Source organism: Eretmochelys imbricata, chromosome 4 (assembly GCF_965152235.1).
Source record: "Eretmochelys imbricata isolate rEreImb1 chromosome 4, rEreImb1.hap1, whole genome shotgun sequence".
Lineage (NCBI taxonomy): Eukaryota > Metazoa > Chordata > Testudines > Cheloniidae > Eretmochelys > Eretmochelys imbricata.
In genome coordinates, this window is record NC_135575.1 from 132,535,091 (window position 1) to 132,551,911 (window position 16,821).

General features: G+C 45.5%; 1 gene segment (V, D, J or C); it reads right to left on the reverse strand.

Annotated features, from left to right (window-relative positions):
- LOC144264328 (Ig kappa chain V-III region MOPC 321-like) overlaps window positions 1-16,821 on the reverse strand; it is a 126,248-nt gene that overhangs the window by 5,635 nt on the left and 103,792 nt on the right.

Sequence of the window (16,821 nt, forward strand, 5' to 3'; positions counted from 1 at the left end):
CCTTGGTTTCATCATCTATAAACAGTCAAGAAGTTAGACAGAAGTTATGATCAGATCAATACATCCTATCTTCTCTCCCGTCCCTCTGCTCCCACGTCCGTATTGACACATATTGTAATCCTCGTCACATGCTGTATTCCCTTGAAAGCAAAAATGCCGAAACTATCAGACATGGGTCCAAGTGCAAAGTTTGGATTCAGATTCAAACTTTTCCAAAGTTCAGGATGTTCATATGCAGGATTTTGGTTCACGTCCAACTCCAGAAAATGTAGCTGTAGTATTGAGCACACCACCCAGATTTTGCATGAGCTGCAGAGCTTATTTCACATACAGCAAACCATACATTGACAAAATACTTGCACAAACAAATGGGCAATGGACTTGATTCTGCTCTCCCTTATGTAGGTATAAATTAGGAGTTACTTCATTGAGATCAATGGAGTTATACCAGTGTTAGCATGGAACTTGCTGGATATTTTCTGTACCAGGCCAAGGAAGGATACGGGGCCTAGAAATTCTTGCATAGAAAAGGACATATGCAGTTTGTGTCGGAGCAAAGCAGTGCAACTGGGAACTTTCTAAGGTATGACAGAAGGTTGCCATGGTGCACAGAATGCTGATCTAGCATGATTTAGCTGAGTGGTATTGAGACTGAACTCAACTGGGGCTCAAACACTACCAAATTAGGTGGCGTTTACCTACAGCTCAGAGAGATGTTGAGGTGAGATTGTGTTTGGGGGACCTGGCTGCATGCCAGTTATCAGTTCCTTCATCACATTCACAGCACCAGCTGTCACATCATTATCACTGGGGCCCTTTGTGGCAATGATCTCCTGCTATTGAGGTATCCAACAGCCAGATCTGTTCTGCAGTCTGAATAAGACCTCTGGGATGATGGGGTTATTGGTGAGAATAACTCTTATTTCTTGAATGAGTCTGACAAGTTGTAGGGTTCTTTAGAAGCACTTCTAATCCCCAGGGGGACAAAATAAATAAAGGATAGCAACTTCCTCCAAAGATGCCAATTTCCCCCGTTTATAACCAGGGTACCTGAGACCATCCTATCTAGGCTGAAAACCAAAAGGCACTCCCTGTTCAAAGTTATGCAGTACCTTGAGAAAGGTTAGCCCTGACTGTACTAACCCAGGCCAGATGGTGAAGGACCTGAGCCCAACACGGAAACCATCCTAGGTGTCTCCAAAGTGGCTGAGCGTAACTCCTTTGTGCCTAGGGATAGCTCTGCTACATCTCCCACTCCCACCGTGAGAACCTGCTGCTCCAGGTGGTCTTAGCTTGTGGCTAAAGATGTCAAGACTCAGCTTGCCCTGCCCCAGCCTGTGTTTCTAGATGACAGGATGCAGCAGGATGGAGAATGCATTCATCCTGATACTTCACGTCTGCATCAGAAACTACCAGACCTCCTAGGCAAGAATGAGAGCTCGGGAAGAGAAGTGGTTGGCTTTTCAGAGTCTCCTGCAGGGGAAAGATGGGGCATTGACGATGTTGTTCACAGAAGTCATGAACATGGGCTGGCACCAGGTTCATGATGTGGCACGACCAGAAGAGAGGGCCACAGTCAGCAGGGGTATCTCTGCCCTGCCGCTGGCAGGTGTGACCAGGTAGATGTCCCCACGCTCACTCTGCTTGAGCTAGCGTGCGAAACGTAACAGTGTGGCTGCAGTGGCCTGGGCTCGCCACCCGAGTACAAAGCTAGGATCTTTGAGCAGTCCTTTGAGATGCTTTGGGCAGGGGGTTGGACTAGATGACCTCCTAAGGTCCCTTCCAACCCGGAGATTCTCCGATATTCTGTGATCTTGGGCAGGGTTGTACTGAGGGGGCTAGCTCAAGCCACTGCCTGTGCTGCTGTGGTCACACTGCTATTTTTAGCACGCTAGCTCCAGCAGAGCTAGCCCATGTAAGTCTGCCTGGACTGGGCATTAAGCTCCCAGATGGGGTGGTGATGAAAACAGGGACCAGGTGAGCGAAGAAACAGACTCTAAACCTGAAAATGTAGAAGCTGAATCTGAAAATGCAAATGAGGAACTGGAGGAACACGTGATGAGAGATCTTCTTCACTGGCCCGTTTGAGAGAAGGGCAGGGGCAATTAGGGTGGGATTTTCAAAGGAGCCCAAGGGGGTTAGGTGCCCAAATCCCGTTGAATTTTGGCCTCTAACTCCCTTAGGCTCTTTTGAAACCCCTAGCCTTAGAAGCTGTGAAAAGAGGGCAGGACCAGAAGAGAGAATTTTGATCAGTTTGAAAAAGACAATTAAAATGGCGAGGCTGAGGCAGGCTGGCCAGGGCTGACCACAGGGGAATTTCTCCCTCAACCCCGAGTATATGAAGGATTTGTGGCCTGAGCCAAAGCCCATTTAAGTCAAGGGGAGTTGTCCCATGCACTCCAACGGGCTTTGGATCAGGCCCTTGGCTATTGGAACACGTTTTGTGTTGAGCTCTCTGGGAGGGGCCTAGATGCTCCGGTGCTAGATGTCAGTGTATGACCATAAGATACATTTTCTGAACATTTCCTTCTTGCCTGTGTTTGAGTTTTCAGTTGTCTCTTTTCATTGCGTGTTTCTGCTTCTTTCTTTTCACCTCAGTTGTCTTTGCCTCCACTTTCGTCAGAGTCAATATTCCGTCATTATTATTTTTATAGCTGGTGTAACCGTTCCCTCTTCCCTTGCCTCCTTCTCCTCTGTTCTCCCTGTGTTGTGTTCTTTTCCTCCTTCACCCACATTGTCAGCCTCTTGCTTCTTTTACTAATCCTGCCTTCTGTTTTCTCACCCTCTGGCCATGTCTACACTAGCAAATGGAGTGCGACGTTGCCTCATTGCTTACACCAGCACAAGGGCAAGTGTAGACGGGTCTCAGACATTGTCAGCACTTTGTCCTAAAGCCCTCCTCTGAAATGCCTGAGCCTGGCCTCCACTAGTCCTTGCGCCATTGGGCGTCCCGGAGCGTCCGCCATGACACTGAAAAGTGGGCACCACATTTAATAGTGTAGGGGCAACCTCTGTGTACTCTTCCCAGCTCCACAGACTCTCCTGCCTCCCACCCACAAATCACACACACATAGGATCCTACATGGCATAGACAATACCACACAGACACACTCTCCTCCCTCCCCTGCAAAAAAAACCTTGCTCATGATCTCCTGACTCCCCACAAAAGTCACGTCCCCTCCCAGTCCCCTATAACTTACATGAGCTTGCTTTCTCTACAAATCACTCTCTCTCTCTTCCCCACCCCCTTTCTCTCTCACACAGAGCTCTCTTCCGGATTCACACTCACACACACATACAGTCAACCCCTTCACACACAAGCTGTCCCCCGTACACACAAGATAGCTCAGTGGGGGGAGGGGTAGCTCAGTGGTTTGAGCATTGGCCTGCTAAACCCAGGGTTGTGAGTTCAATCCTGGAGGGGGCCATTTAGGGATCTGGGGCAAAAATTGGAGATTGGTCCTGCTTTGAGCAGGGGGTTGGACTAGATGACCTCCTCAGGTCCCTTCCAACCCTGATATTCTATGATACACGCAGTGCCACCTCACATGGAGTCAGCCCCTCACGTACATACGGCAGTGTTCCCTCACATACAGTCAGCCCCTCTCACACAGGCAATCCTCCCCCAGATACAATCAGCTGCTTACACACAGGCAGTCCCCCCTCAGATACAATCAGCCCCTCATGCACACACACCCAGAGGCAGTGCCATCTTTCCCACAGGCAGTCCTCCCCCCCACCCCCGAAACACAGGCTGTCTTCCTTGCATGCAGTCAGCCCCTCACACCAGGCAGCCCCCTCCTCCCTTAGCAGCCACACCCATATGTCCCCTCCTCTCCTCTCCACATACAGGGCTTTTGATACTAGAAAGGAAGCAACAGTTTAGGGGCCTGAGGGGCCCTGGCAGGAACAAGCCAGCCCTGCCCTGTTGCGGACTCTGGGCTATGGAACTCCTGCCAGCCATGTGTATGGTGCCTCTTCCCCACAGCGTGGGTGGATTGTGTGTACACACAGTCACAGAACCGCGTTGCAGGTAAGTCATCTCATTTCCCTACATCCCTAGGTTGCCAGAGCATTTTCAGCACATGGATCTTTCCCTCCACCCTGCCCCTGTGATGTGTTCCAACACGGGGGTACCAGTTGTCTCGAGATGATCAGCCATCAGCATGACCCTGCCTGTCGTCTCTTACTGAAGAAAGATCAGGGTGTCTTTACTCTGCCGGGGATAATTAATATCAATGCAGTGAGGGGTGATAACCTTAGGCTCTGGCTTTTCAATGGAGGGGTTCTGTTTGCAAGAGGCCCCCTCTGACTTCCAGAGAAGTTACGCACAAGGGGCTTGGTTAATATTGTGGGCACTGGGTGTGTGCCACTGCGGCTGCAGGCAAGGGTGCCAGGACCTTTGTAGAACAGTGGAGGGGGGGCAAGGCCAAAGTGCCCCCTCCCTCGGCCTGGCTGGCGGCTCTGGCAGTGAGCCAGCTGCCCTCTCTTCTGGAGCCACAGCAGCCCCTGGTGGGTGAAAGGTGTAGTTACAGTGCCTCCCTGGCAGAATCGATTGTTCTGTGAGGGGGAAAAAATTCTGCCGGGCGCCCTGAATTCTGCACTTATGTTTCTTTTGTTAGAAAGTGGAGGGCCATGGCCTCTGGCCCCCCCTAGTTCCAGCACCGATGGGGGCAGCTGAGTTCCCAGCGGCATTCACCCTGATGAAGGGCAGGTGGCAGTACTGTGTTCCGCTCCCTCCAAGGTTCTGCCAAGGGGAGTAGGGCTGTGGCTGCCGCTTCATAGCCTCCAGGCATCTACTGGGTGGCCTGACCACTCCCCGTTCGCATGCATCCACCTACACTGGCTGAGTCTGAGCCCGCTGACAGAGAAGGGCTTGTGCCAGTGAGCTCCTACCCCAGGCAGGCTCTCCTTCTGCCTGGCTTCCCTTGGGGGAAGCTAGGAATGCATCTGGCCCAGGGGACACAGCATGGGGACCTGAATGGTTGTGGTGTCTTCAAGTCTTTGCAAGGGGGTTTGCAGAGCCCTGATCTCAGCTCTTGACAGGTGCAGGAGCTGCTTTCCAAATCTTTTGTCTTTACGTGTATTTTAGGACCTTAAGCAGCTTAAAATATTTAAGTACAAAGGTTTTACCTTTCAGCAGTGGTCCAACCCCCTCCCAGCAGGCTGCAAACATCAGCACATTAAAATCATGGGATGACAGAATAGCAGGGTAATAATTAACACCCACTACCAACCAAAAGCCTAAACAACCAATGTGTAACTCTAGTGATGGGGTTTTTGTGAACACCGTAGACAAGACCTGATCCGAAGGCAACTGAAAAGATTTCTATTGACTCCAGTGGGCTGCAGATCAGGCTTATTGAACCAAGCTACAGAAAGGCAATGAGAAAGAGATCACAACAGTGGCCTGTGAGAGGAATACTGTTTCTGTTTATTGAGCTGGAAATGATTTGATAAAAGATGGAATCTCCTTGAGCAAACATCGATTGAACAGATCATCAAAATGATACATCAGGCTGCGTATTACCATTTGTAACAGTCACAATACATACAATACATTGTGTTATGCCTCCCTCTGGGGGCAATTAGGATGCTCTGCAGTAGTTCATTTGATACCATCTCAGAACATACTCAGTTGCAATTAATTTATCATCGTCTACAATATTCAGCATAAGGCTTGTTATGACTCCCTCTAGTGGTAATCCATTTACAGGACTGTCACAGTTGGAAACATATTAACAAGCAATATAGGAATATTTTATTTTGATTTGTAAAAATGTGTTGATCAGAAAATATTCTAAATGAATGTACAGCATTAAACCGTGATTTCTTCACAAAAAAGCTTTATAAGACGAGTCAATGAAAAGACTGAACCTCCCTTAGATGCCACCACTCCACAAAAAGAAACCTCAAGTATTCTCACCAGAAAAAGTCCTGTATTTTTTGTATTTACAAAGGCTTTTTCTTGAGGGGATATTTGAGGTTTCTGTTTTGAGAAATGGTGATAAATGGGGGAGCTTAGTTATTTTAATTGGCATTGACTCAGTTTGTATATTTCATGGGTAATGAATGTCTGGTTTGAAGCTGTAAATTCATTAGCATGTTTTCTTATCAGAACTTTTTTATTCATTGAAATAAATATATTTTTCTTTAGTAAGTTATTAATGTCCAATGTTTCAAGCCTTCCCCATATTTCAATGCCAGAAGCACTGAAGAGAATTCTGCTTGCCACTAGGGGGAGACCTAAGTCTCATTACCATATACTGTACAGGATTGTGACGATTGTAGATAGTAATAAAATTGATGCCAATTCTGCATGTTCTGACAGTCAAATCTACTGAGTATTTTTAAACCATGTGTCCAAAACACACTATCTGCTTTGCATCACTGTACCCAAGTGATGCATACTGGTTGTTCTGAACAGTTATAAATGTTCCAAATATTATCTTAAAAACAGAACAAAACAAAAAAATCCACTCCATATATTTTAATCCATTACATGAGCCAACGACTTCAACAATATTACAGGTTCCAGAGTAGCAGCCATGTTAGTTTGTATCCGCAAAAAGAACAGGAGTACCTGTGGCACCTTAGAGACTAACCAATTTATTAGAGCATAAGCTTTCGTGAGCTACAGCTCACTTCATCGGATGCATAGAATGGAACATATATATATATATATATATATACACACACACACAGATAAGTTAGAAGTTACCATACAAACTGTGAGAGGCTAATTAGTTAAGATGAGCTATTATTAGCAGGAGAAAAAAAACTTTTGTAGTGATAATCAAGATGGCCCATTTAGACAGTTGACAAGAAGGTGTGACGATACTTAACTTAAGGAAATGGATTCAATATGTGTAATGACCCAGCCACTCCCCCTCTCTATTCAAACCCAAGTTAATGGTATCTAGTTTGCATATTAATTCAAGCTCAGCAGTTTCTCGTTGGAGTCTGTTTTTGAAGCTTTTCTGTTGCAAAATTGCCACCCTTAGATCTTTTACTGAGTGGCCACAGAGGTTGAAGTGTTCTCCTACCGGTTTTTGAATGTTATAATTCTTGATGTCTGATTTGTGTCCATTTATTCTTTTACGTAGAGACTGTCCAGTTTGACCAATGTACATGGCAGAGGGGCATTGCTGGCACATGATGGCATATATCACATTGGTAGATGTGCAGGTGAACGAGCCCCTGGTGGTGTGGCTAATGTGATTAGGTCCTATGATGGTGTCACTTGAATAAATATGTGGACAGAGTTGGCATCGGGCTTTGATGCAAGGATAGGTTCCTGGGTTAGTGTTTTTGTTGTGTGGTGTGTGGTTGCTGGTGAGTATTTGCTTCAGGTTAGGGGGCTGTCTGTAAGTGAGGACTGGTCTATCTCCCAAGATCTGTGAGAGTGAGGGATCATTTATCAGGATAGGTTGTAAATCTTTGATGATGCTCTGGAGTGGTTTTAGTTGGGGGCTGAAGGTGATGGCTAGTGGCGTTCTGTTATTTTCTTTGTTGGGCCTGTTCTGTAATAGGTGACTTCTGGGTACTCTTCTGGCTCTATCAATCTGTCTTTTCACTTCAGCAGGTGGGTATTGTAGGTTTTTTTTTCTCCTGCTAATAATAGCTCATCTTAACTAATTAGCCTCTCACAGTTTGTATGGTAACTTCTAACTTATCTGTATGTGTATATATATATATATATATATATATGTATATATATCTCTTACTATATGTTCCATTCTATGCATCTGATGAAGTGAGCTGTAGCGCACGAAAGCTTATGCTCTAATAAATTTGTTAGTCTCTAAGGTGTAACAATATTACACCGTGTGGGCCAGATCCATAGCTGGTATAAATGACATTGACTTCAAGGGAGCTACACTGATTTACACCAACTGAGGATCTGGTCATGTATGTCTCCAGTTTATTTTGGTACAATATTTCCTTGATTTCTTTAATCACATGAAGGCATTAACATAATATATAAAGTTATAGTTGTGGGATGAAGCCACAATTTTGATTTTAATTTTTAAATGTATTGTCTAATTTTTTTTTACTTACCTTACAGCATTAGCCAGATAAAATGAGCCAGCAAAATTACTCCAATTAATCTGAGCTGCCCAACGTTAAGCAACAAACTCTGTGTAAAAATAAAGAGAGTGAAATGGAGCAATTATAAGTAGTCGGGATGGCAGGGATGCATCACTTAGGTATATCGCTGCAAGGCAGATGGTGTGTGCTATGGTTCTCATGTTTAAAACTGAAGAACGGATTTGTTTAAACTGTTGCAGAAAATATTGAGGTATTTCACCTGCAATATTCATATGCAGTATATTCAGCATAAGGCTTCTGACACCCTCTGGTGGCGACAAGGGTGAACTGCAGTACTTCATTGTGGCCCCGATTCAGGAGGGTTCTTTAGGCACATGTGCAACCTTAAGCAAGTGGACAGTCCCATTGGCTTGTGTTGACCTTAGTGTTGCCCAGATTCTGGCATTGAATATTATTGTTTGGTTTGAGGAAAATCTGCCCAAGGGGTTACAAACGTAGTTTAAAGTTATCACTTAGCAGCTAGTCAGTGATCCCTGTGGCAGTGAATCTAACTAGCTTAACAAATCGAAAACCCTTCGAAAAAAATGAGTCCACTGTCTCCTTAGCCTGCACTAGGACAGCAGGATCAGGCCCAGGATAAATCAAAGGAATATATTTGAAATGTTGCCTCCAATAAATGTTTTTCCAAGATTGTTACTGACTCTTAAGGAAAAGTTTTCCCAGGCTAGGGAAGACCATTCTGACACCCTCTTTGCTATTGAATGCACTGGACTAGTTGTGGAATCAAAGGAGATCTAGGTTTTGTAGATCCATGGAGTCATTAGACATTACCCTGCCGGCACTCCCCCTCGCTGGGGGAGCTACTGAGAGTACAAGAAAGAAGCAGCAGGCAGGCTGCCTGGTTAGTCCATCTGATACTTAAAAATTGCGCTAGCAGCAGCCAGAATAAAAACAATTAGCATTCTTCTAGCACTGCTAGGATATCAGGTTTCTCTATAGAGTCATATCTACCAGGTTGTTCGTGTCCCTACCAGAGTATTATAATAAGGTTTGGCCTCACTGTAACATGCAGTCAGTGTTTGTGTGTGTGAATGAGAGAGAGATACTGCCCTCTAGTGGCTGGTCCACAGATTAGGTAAGGGACCTGCTACTAGTATTTACCATTATGATTTCCAGTAGCACCCACAATGGACTGGGTACACTACAATGCAAATGTGACCCACATGCTCGCATTGCAGCATTTTGTGGGCTATGTATGGGAAGAAAGAGTGTGGAGGATATGGTTTTGGTTTTGGGATACTCTGTGTACCTGCAGATTTATCAGAGCCAGGCAGGGAGACTCTGCTGGATGGGCCAGAATCATGCAGAAATTGGTGTGGGAGGCACTGGGCATGCCTATTAGCTGTTTGAAGCTGCTTAGGTGATTTTCCTTGTGTGCAAGCCTCTGGCAGGGCATACCTAGTGCCACTCTGAAAATGGAACCAATGGGAACGCAATGGGAAGGGGAGGAGTTTATAAACAGGGATTGGAGTCAGTCAAACTGAAGAACTCAGCAATGGAGTGGCATAATGACTAGAAGGGTCTGTTTTATAGATTGTGTTCCAGGGACGTTGGAGTTTTGTTGGATTTAAACTGCAGGTTCCCTCACTCAACTGGAGGAGAAGCAAGCTGTGCAGACCATTGTTGCAAAGACTTAAAGGGAGTTTGAAGGAGATTGTGGAACTAACACTTGTTCCCCAGCTTTAAGGAGCTGGTGCGCCTTGCAGAGAGGTTGGATGCTATTCCACAGAAACAGAGAAGGATAAATCCTCCCAGGAAAGAGCCCTAGAGGAGTGTGAGTATGTGCACGCACTTAATTATATATTACATTTGAACTTGTGGAAGTAACAAGAATGAACATTTGGAGAACAACCACCCTACAAAAGACTTGTCTTATAAAAGTTATTGATAATAGTCATGATGGTTTCATGGGTTATAAATAACAGATGGAAAGATAGATGTAGCTTTAGTAAATGCTTTTCCTGGAGAGATGTTTGTGGCACTTCTGTTCTTGCCAAGATTTAACTCACTAGAATGTAGAACAAAGTGCTGAAAAGCTTCAACTCTGGTCTGTACCTGGCGGAGATGTTAGCTGAGGTACAGGAAATGATTGATTATGCCTAATATTAGCAGAGTGCTTTCTCCAAGCACCAAAGATGGCACAGTCCATGCCTGTAAGGAAGCTTTTAGCCCAGTGGTAAAGGGCTGTATTTTGGGGAACAGAAGCATGAGGGTTCTAGGCCCTGGTGTGCTGTATGTGTGACGGGGGAGTTGGGGAGTGAGGTATTTGCAGAGGTGGTTCTAGCTTCAGCACCCAGCTTTGTGACTGGGGAGGTGCGGATGGGTCCCTGGAGGGCAGACATTAGCAGCAACTTTCCTAGTGCTTGCTGCCTCGTGCTGTGCCTCCAGAGACTTGAGGAGACCCGGAGGGGCCAGTGAGTGAGGCTGGTCATGCACAGGCTTCCGTGAATGGCTCTGCCCAGCCCCACAGTCAAACCCAAGCTGGTGGTCGAGGTTCTACTGTGTTTTAACCTGTTTCCTGGGCATGATGAGTTAGCTGTGTGCAGGGGGCTGTAGACACTCACACAGGTATGTCACACCTGGATTTGTAACACTGCTATAAGGAAAAAGCCTCCTTCTACACACTGATAAGGGAAACTGATGCTTTCAGCTGTGATGTGGGCGGGCCCCAGGGTCTGACCCAAGCCCTGCCCCCAAATCATATGTTGCTGAAGCACTGACACTGACAGATTTTGGGGTCCGAGTCAGCACAACGTCCCTTGGAGTCTGAGAATAAAACAAAATATAAAATAATATATGTATATATGCAGGCTAGAAATCTCAGTTGTATTGGGCCTTATCCATAGTGACAGGATCTTTCCACATTTTTATTTAATTTCAGTGTCACATGCCTTGTTGTTTTCAATCACATGAAAAGTGTGTGTATAGATAACACCTGAGGAGGGCACATGATCTGATAAAGCAAAGCGTAATGGGTCAGATCCTCAGGTGGTGTAGACTGGCAAAGTGCCACTGAAATTCATTCACGCTGGCTGAGGTTCTGACCCAAAATATCTACACCCCTTGGTTTCATTTGGGATCATTTCCTTGTTAGTCTCTCCGTTATTTCTACTTGCCTGTAATGCAGAGCACTACCAGCCAGATGCCATGAGCCTGTGTGATCAACCTGATACATCTCAGCTGGCTGGCTGACTGATCAAAGCACAGGGAGTAAAATGGAACAGAGAAATACCACCTGGGGATAGCTGATGCAAAGCAGCTGCTCTGTGTAAATTTACATATAATTCAGACTAAGTAGAAAAGGGTCAAGTGAGCAAATGGAACATCACTGAAGTAGTAAGACAGCAGGGCTGCTCCTAGGGCTGCTTTCCCACTTAGCAATGAAATGAGGTTGGTCAGAAGCAATGGGAACGAATGTCCTCAGCTTTCGGTTTACATTTCTTGAATGTGGCGTTACTATCACACTGTAAATCCCCTCCCAAATACCTGTCTGCAGGAAATTAACTCATGGGCCTTTGCATTGTGTTCAGGCTCTGATGTCCTGTGACCATGTGGCGTAGACAAATAGTATCCTGGGTGATCTCTCTGCATTTACCCCTTCATAGGGGAACTGCACAGGGCTAATGTCTCTGCTATTATTTACGATGGGTGAAATTAGCCCCCACGCAGAGGGCCAAAATAAGACCCACGCACCATTTAATGGCTTCAGTGGTCCATCTGTCTGGTGTTGGCTTTTTGCACAAGGGTGAGTTTTACTGTATCATCGAAGAGCGACCCAGTTGTGATGCACATGTGTGTAGGGCTAGCTGATGTGAGTGTGGGGGTCAGAACTTTCACTCTGAGTTTCTTAGCAGCCATGGGAATGAAAGCTCAGATGTGAGGCTGCAATAAAAAGGGCAGAGAGATCACCCTGTATGCTGTTTGTCTACCGCACATGATCACAGGACATCAGAGCCTGATCTGGTTGACTTATAACAATGTGCTTCTGGGATTGAAGATTCAGGCCTCTGCAGCCCTCCCAGGCTTTGGACTGACCATTTCTCTTAACCTTGCAAGGCTTTGACAGTCTTCTGGGCAGCCAGGAAGAAATATGTTTTGGGGATCAAGGTGTAAAACCATTTAAGCCAGGAAAAAACGATTCTGCAGCTCAAACGAAGTCCAATCCCTTTGGTAAGGAAGGAAACTTCTCTAGCAGCAAACTTGGCTTGACCATCTCCTTATTTTTATTTGCTTTGCAAGTAAAGGAAGTAGGAGGAGCACAGGGGAATGAAGCACTGGCCCAGGCAGTGAAGCACCTAAAGGCTGTTCAACACTGGATCCCCAGAGCCCGCGTAGCAGTTGCCCTGAGAGGGTGACTGTTTAGAAAGCAGGTGTTATATTGAACTGCACAACACAGAGAGGCTTTTATGTTGGTCTGTATCACTGAGAGAGGGGAGCTAGCAGCTTGCTGGCAATAACAATCTCCAGCATCTCCAGAATTTCATGCTGCTTATTATGAGAGTGAAATCCGTTCCAGACCCACTTTCACTGAACTGGGCTGGGACCCCAGATTGCAGGGTAGAAGCATGGCAGATAAGGAGTTAGGAACTTGTCCCAATTTCTTATGGTACTGGGATAAATGGTTCGTTCCATCAAAGATGAGGCTGGAACTGGCTTTGCTGCTGATAGTGACTCGGTCTCCTGGAGAAACTGACAGGGATTCTGGAATCTGAATGTGCAAAGAAAGTACAAATAAAGATGCACCTCTGGCAAAAACAAATAAACTCTACTATGTTCCCATTCACTGCTAATAGTCACATTTTAATCAATATGTCATCTTAATGTGAATAGATTTAAAACTGTAGATAAGAAAAGTCACTGGTCTCATTGTAAAGTCAAATTGTATATGGCAACACTTTGCTTTTTTAAGTCATTTCCTGCTTGGTTTGATTCTTATTCTGGATTCAGAGCACGAACAGCCAGATGAACTGAATTTGTAAGATCATTCTGATGTGTCTGAACCGCACAGTGCTGATCAATTAACGATGGAGAGTGACATGCAATGTTTATATCTGCGCAGAGCAGCAGGGAGAGAGACATCCGTTATGACTATGTCAAGCTTCTCACCTTTACCTCTGGAATATAGGCCCAGCTTTTAGACGTATAAGGACCTATTCTCCCTCATGAGACATTGGCGACTCTCAGTGAGTTAGTCAATCCTGCAAGGGGAGAACTGAACCCATAGAATTGATTTATTTGCCTTATTTCAGAATATGGATAGTGATCTTACTGCTGTATTAGCTTTCATAGATTCCAAGGCCAAAAGGGACCATTGTGACCATCTCGTCTGACCTCCTGTATAACACAGGCTAGAGAACTGCCCCAAAATAATTCCTAAAGTAGATCTTTTAGAAAAACATCCAATCTTGATTTCAAAATTGTCAGTGATGGAGAATCTACCATGTCCCTTGGTGTAAATGGTTCCAATGCTTAATTACGCTCACTGTTAAACATGTACACCTTATTTCTAGTCTGAATTTCTAACCATTGGATTGTGTTCTACCTTTCTCTGCCAAACTGAACAGCTATGAAATATTTGTTCCTCTGTAGGTACTTAAAGACTGTAATTGAGTCACCCCATAACCTTCTCTTTATGAAGCTAAATAGATCAAGCTCCTTGAGTCTGTCATTATAAGGCAGGTTTTCTATCCTTTAATCATTCTTGCGGCTCTTCTCTGAACCCTCTCCAGTTTTTCAACATCTTGCTTGAATTGTGGGCACCAGAACTGGACACAGTCTTTCAGCACTAATCTCACCAGTGCCAAATATAGAGGTAAAATGACCTCTCTACCCTTCCTCAAGATTCCCTTGTTTATGTATCCCAGGATCGCATTCGCTCTTTTAGCCACAGTGTCACACTGGGAGCTCACATTCAGCTGATTATCCACCATGACTCCCAAATCTTTTTAAGAGTCACTGCTTCCCAGTATAGAGTCTCCCATCCTGTACACACAGCCTGCATTCTTTGTTCCTAGGTGTATTCATGTACATTTAGCTGTATTCAAATGCATATATCACCTCCTTACCCCAGTTTTACTGTACATCACTATATTTAAGTGTTGCCATTTGGTGGCCATTATTTGGAAGTTCGGCCTCATTCATGGATTGGTTTGTTCTTATACATTGAATATGAATGTACACAGATTTATTTAAAAGAGCTTTAAGTACAGAATCAGGTGCCCTTAGACACCTGCTAGCCAGGTCACTTTTTGTTATCCAAATAGTAGATTGAACTCTCATTCTATCCGGTTGATCTATGCACAGAAATATGTATTTTTAAAGGTTAACTATATCTGGATTTTAGTATTTGCAGCTGCCTGGCACTTTATTTACTAATAAGTTGATTCCCCTAATGGGTATTTATTAGACATACCCCATTTAATCATGACAAATGGTTAGAAACATTTTAGAACTTTAAAGACCTACTTTCATTGCATCAGTTCCTCTTGTCAGTGGGTTCTTCTGTGTTAAACATGCCTCATAGACGCCTAAAATATCACTAGAAAATTCGTCCCCACACTGGTCTCCTTTGTGCTCTGCCTTTTCCTCTGGTTATGTTTGCAGTGCGTGTTTTGAAACTCACCTTCTGCTGCTGATAAAATCGCAATGTTGGACCCTGTTTGTCACCTCCCTCTTTGAATCCTTCCATTGGCTCCCCCTTGCCTCCAAACCAAGTTGAAGCTTCTCATCTATGCATGTAAGCTCCACTCAGGTGACCTCTCATGGCATTTCCCTGAACCTACTCCTGTCCACCAACGATGCCTTCCCCATTCATTTCCTTCCCCACTCCCATTTCCAGGCCCCACATCTCTGAGTTGCCTTCATAGGCCTCTCCCCAGAGATTCTGCCTACAAAAGTTGCAGCTGATGGTGACTGTCTCCTGGCAACCCCGGCAGAGATTCTGGAGTCTGAGTCTTCTCAGGGTATGTTAAACTTAACAGATTGAGCTCCTCGAGTCTGTCTCTGTAAGGCTGGTTTTCTAAGCCTTTAATCGTTCTCGTGGCTGTTCTCTGAGCCACCTCCAGTTTATCAACATCTGTCTTGCATTGCGGGCATCAGAACGGGACACAGTATCCCAGCAGCGGTGGCACCAGTGCCAAATACAGAGTTAAAAAACCTCTCTGCCTTAAAGTCCCATGTCTTGATTTATTTCAAGAGAGGGCAGGTTGTGTTGCTGTCCCCCTCCTCCTTGAAGGCTCCTGCCACTGTTGGCCAGCTTTAAGTTGCATTCAAGTCTCCATAGAAGCTGCTGAGTCAGCAAAATCTCTGCCTTCTCTACAGCTGTTACCCCTTTCTCCCTGTCCTCCACCAGGAATTAATCCTCTTCCCCCTCCTCAGAGCTGCCCCCTTCCTTACTAATCAGCTGTACTTCTCACTCTCATTGAAGCCCAGTGCCCTCCTCCTACTTGCCACCTTCCACAACCATGTCTCCTCTCACTCTGCTTTGGATCTCAAAGGCTGAATCTTTTGGCTGAAGGAGTCCATTAGATGTGATTCTTCTCCACCTGCCTAATTCATTCCCTTCTCCTCTTCACCCTTCTTTCCTCCAACACTTCTCCCAGGTCACCAACTATGCGTTCTCTCACCTACTCCCCTCCTATCTGCCGGACTCCCTTTCCCTGCCCTTTCCTCTGCCTCTCTCACTCCTACAGTTCCTTCCCCACATTGTTCAGGAATGCACTGGCATTCTCAAAAAACTAATCCTTGACCCCATCTCTGTCTCCAGCAACCAACCCATCCCCCTTCTCCCATTCGCCTCTAAATTCATTTTGCACTGTTGCCTTGACTCCCTCACTCTGTATCATGCCTGTATCCACTCCAAAATGGGTTCTGCCTTTTCCACTCTCCTGAGACTATTTTCACCAAGGTCTCAGACAGCCTCTTCCTGGCCAGTCGCCAGGTCTTCACTCCAGCCTCATCCTCCATGAATGTTCTGCAGCTTTCAATCCTGATCATTCTCTTCTCCTTGGCATTCCTGTTCTCACCTGACTTTTGGGGCTCTGATCTCTCCCTCAGTCTCTTTTGGTTGCTGCTGCTTCTCTCTGTGGAGTCCCATGGGTTCTGTCCTGGGTGCCTTCCTCTTCTCCCTGTATGCCTCATAGCTGGGCAACCTCATCTGCTTACAGAGATCCAGCTATTTTATGCTGAATGACTCTCAAATCTTATCCTCACCTGACCTGTCCCCATCAGTCCAGTCCTATGGAGCAGCCTGTCACAAACTGTCTTGGTGGCCCTCTTGTCAACAGCTTGAGCATTACGTGATTAGAACCAAGTTCCTTATTTTCCTTCCTAAGTCCTCTCCACATTCCCCATTCTTTTTTGCCCTTGACAGTACTGTCATCCGCTCACTAAACAAGCCCCCCCAGTCTGGTGATCATGGTCTGCTCCCCCGTTCTTTCTCCCTTCATCTTTGGGCCAAGTCTAAATCCTTCTGATTCTTCCCATTCTCCCTGTCCAGTGGGGAAAAATTCTTGTCTCTGCTCTGAATTACTGTTTCCTTCTTCCCTCTTTGGCCTTCCCAACACTCACACCACCCACTTTAGTTCATCCAAAACCCAGCAACTAAAAGTGTCTTCCAGGTCATCTCCCTCTTGCTCAAGTGCAGTAGCCCTGAGAAGATGACTCTGTTTACAGAGCAGCTCTGACACTGAACTGAACAGCACAGGAGGT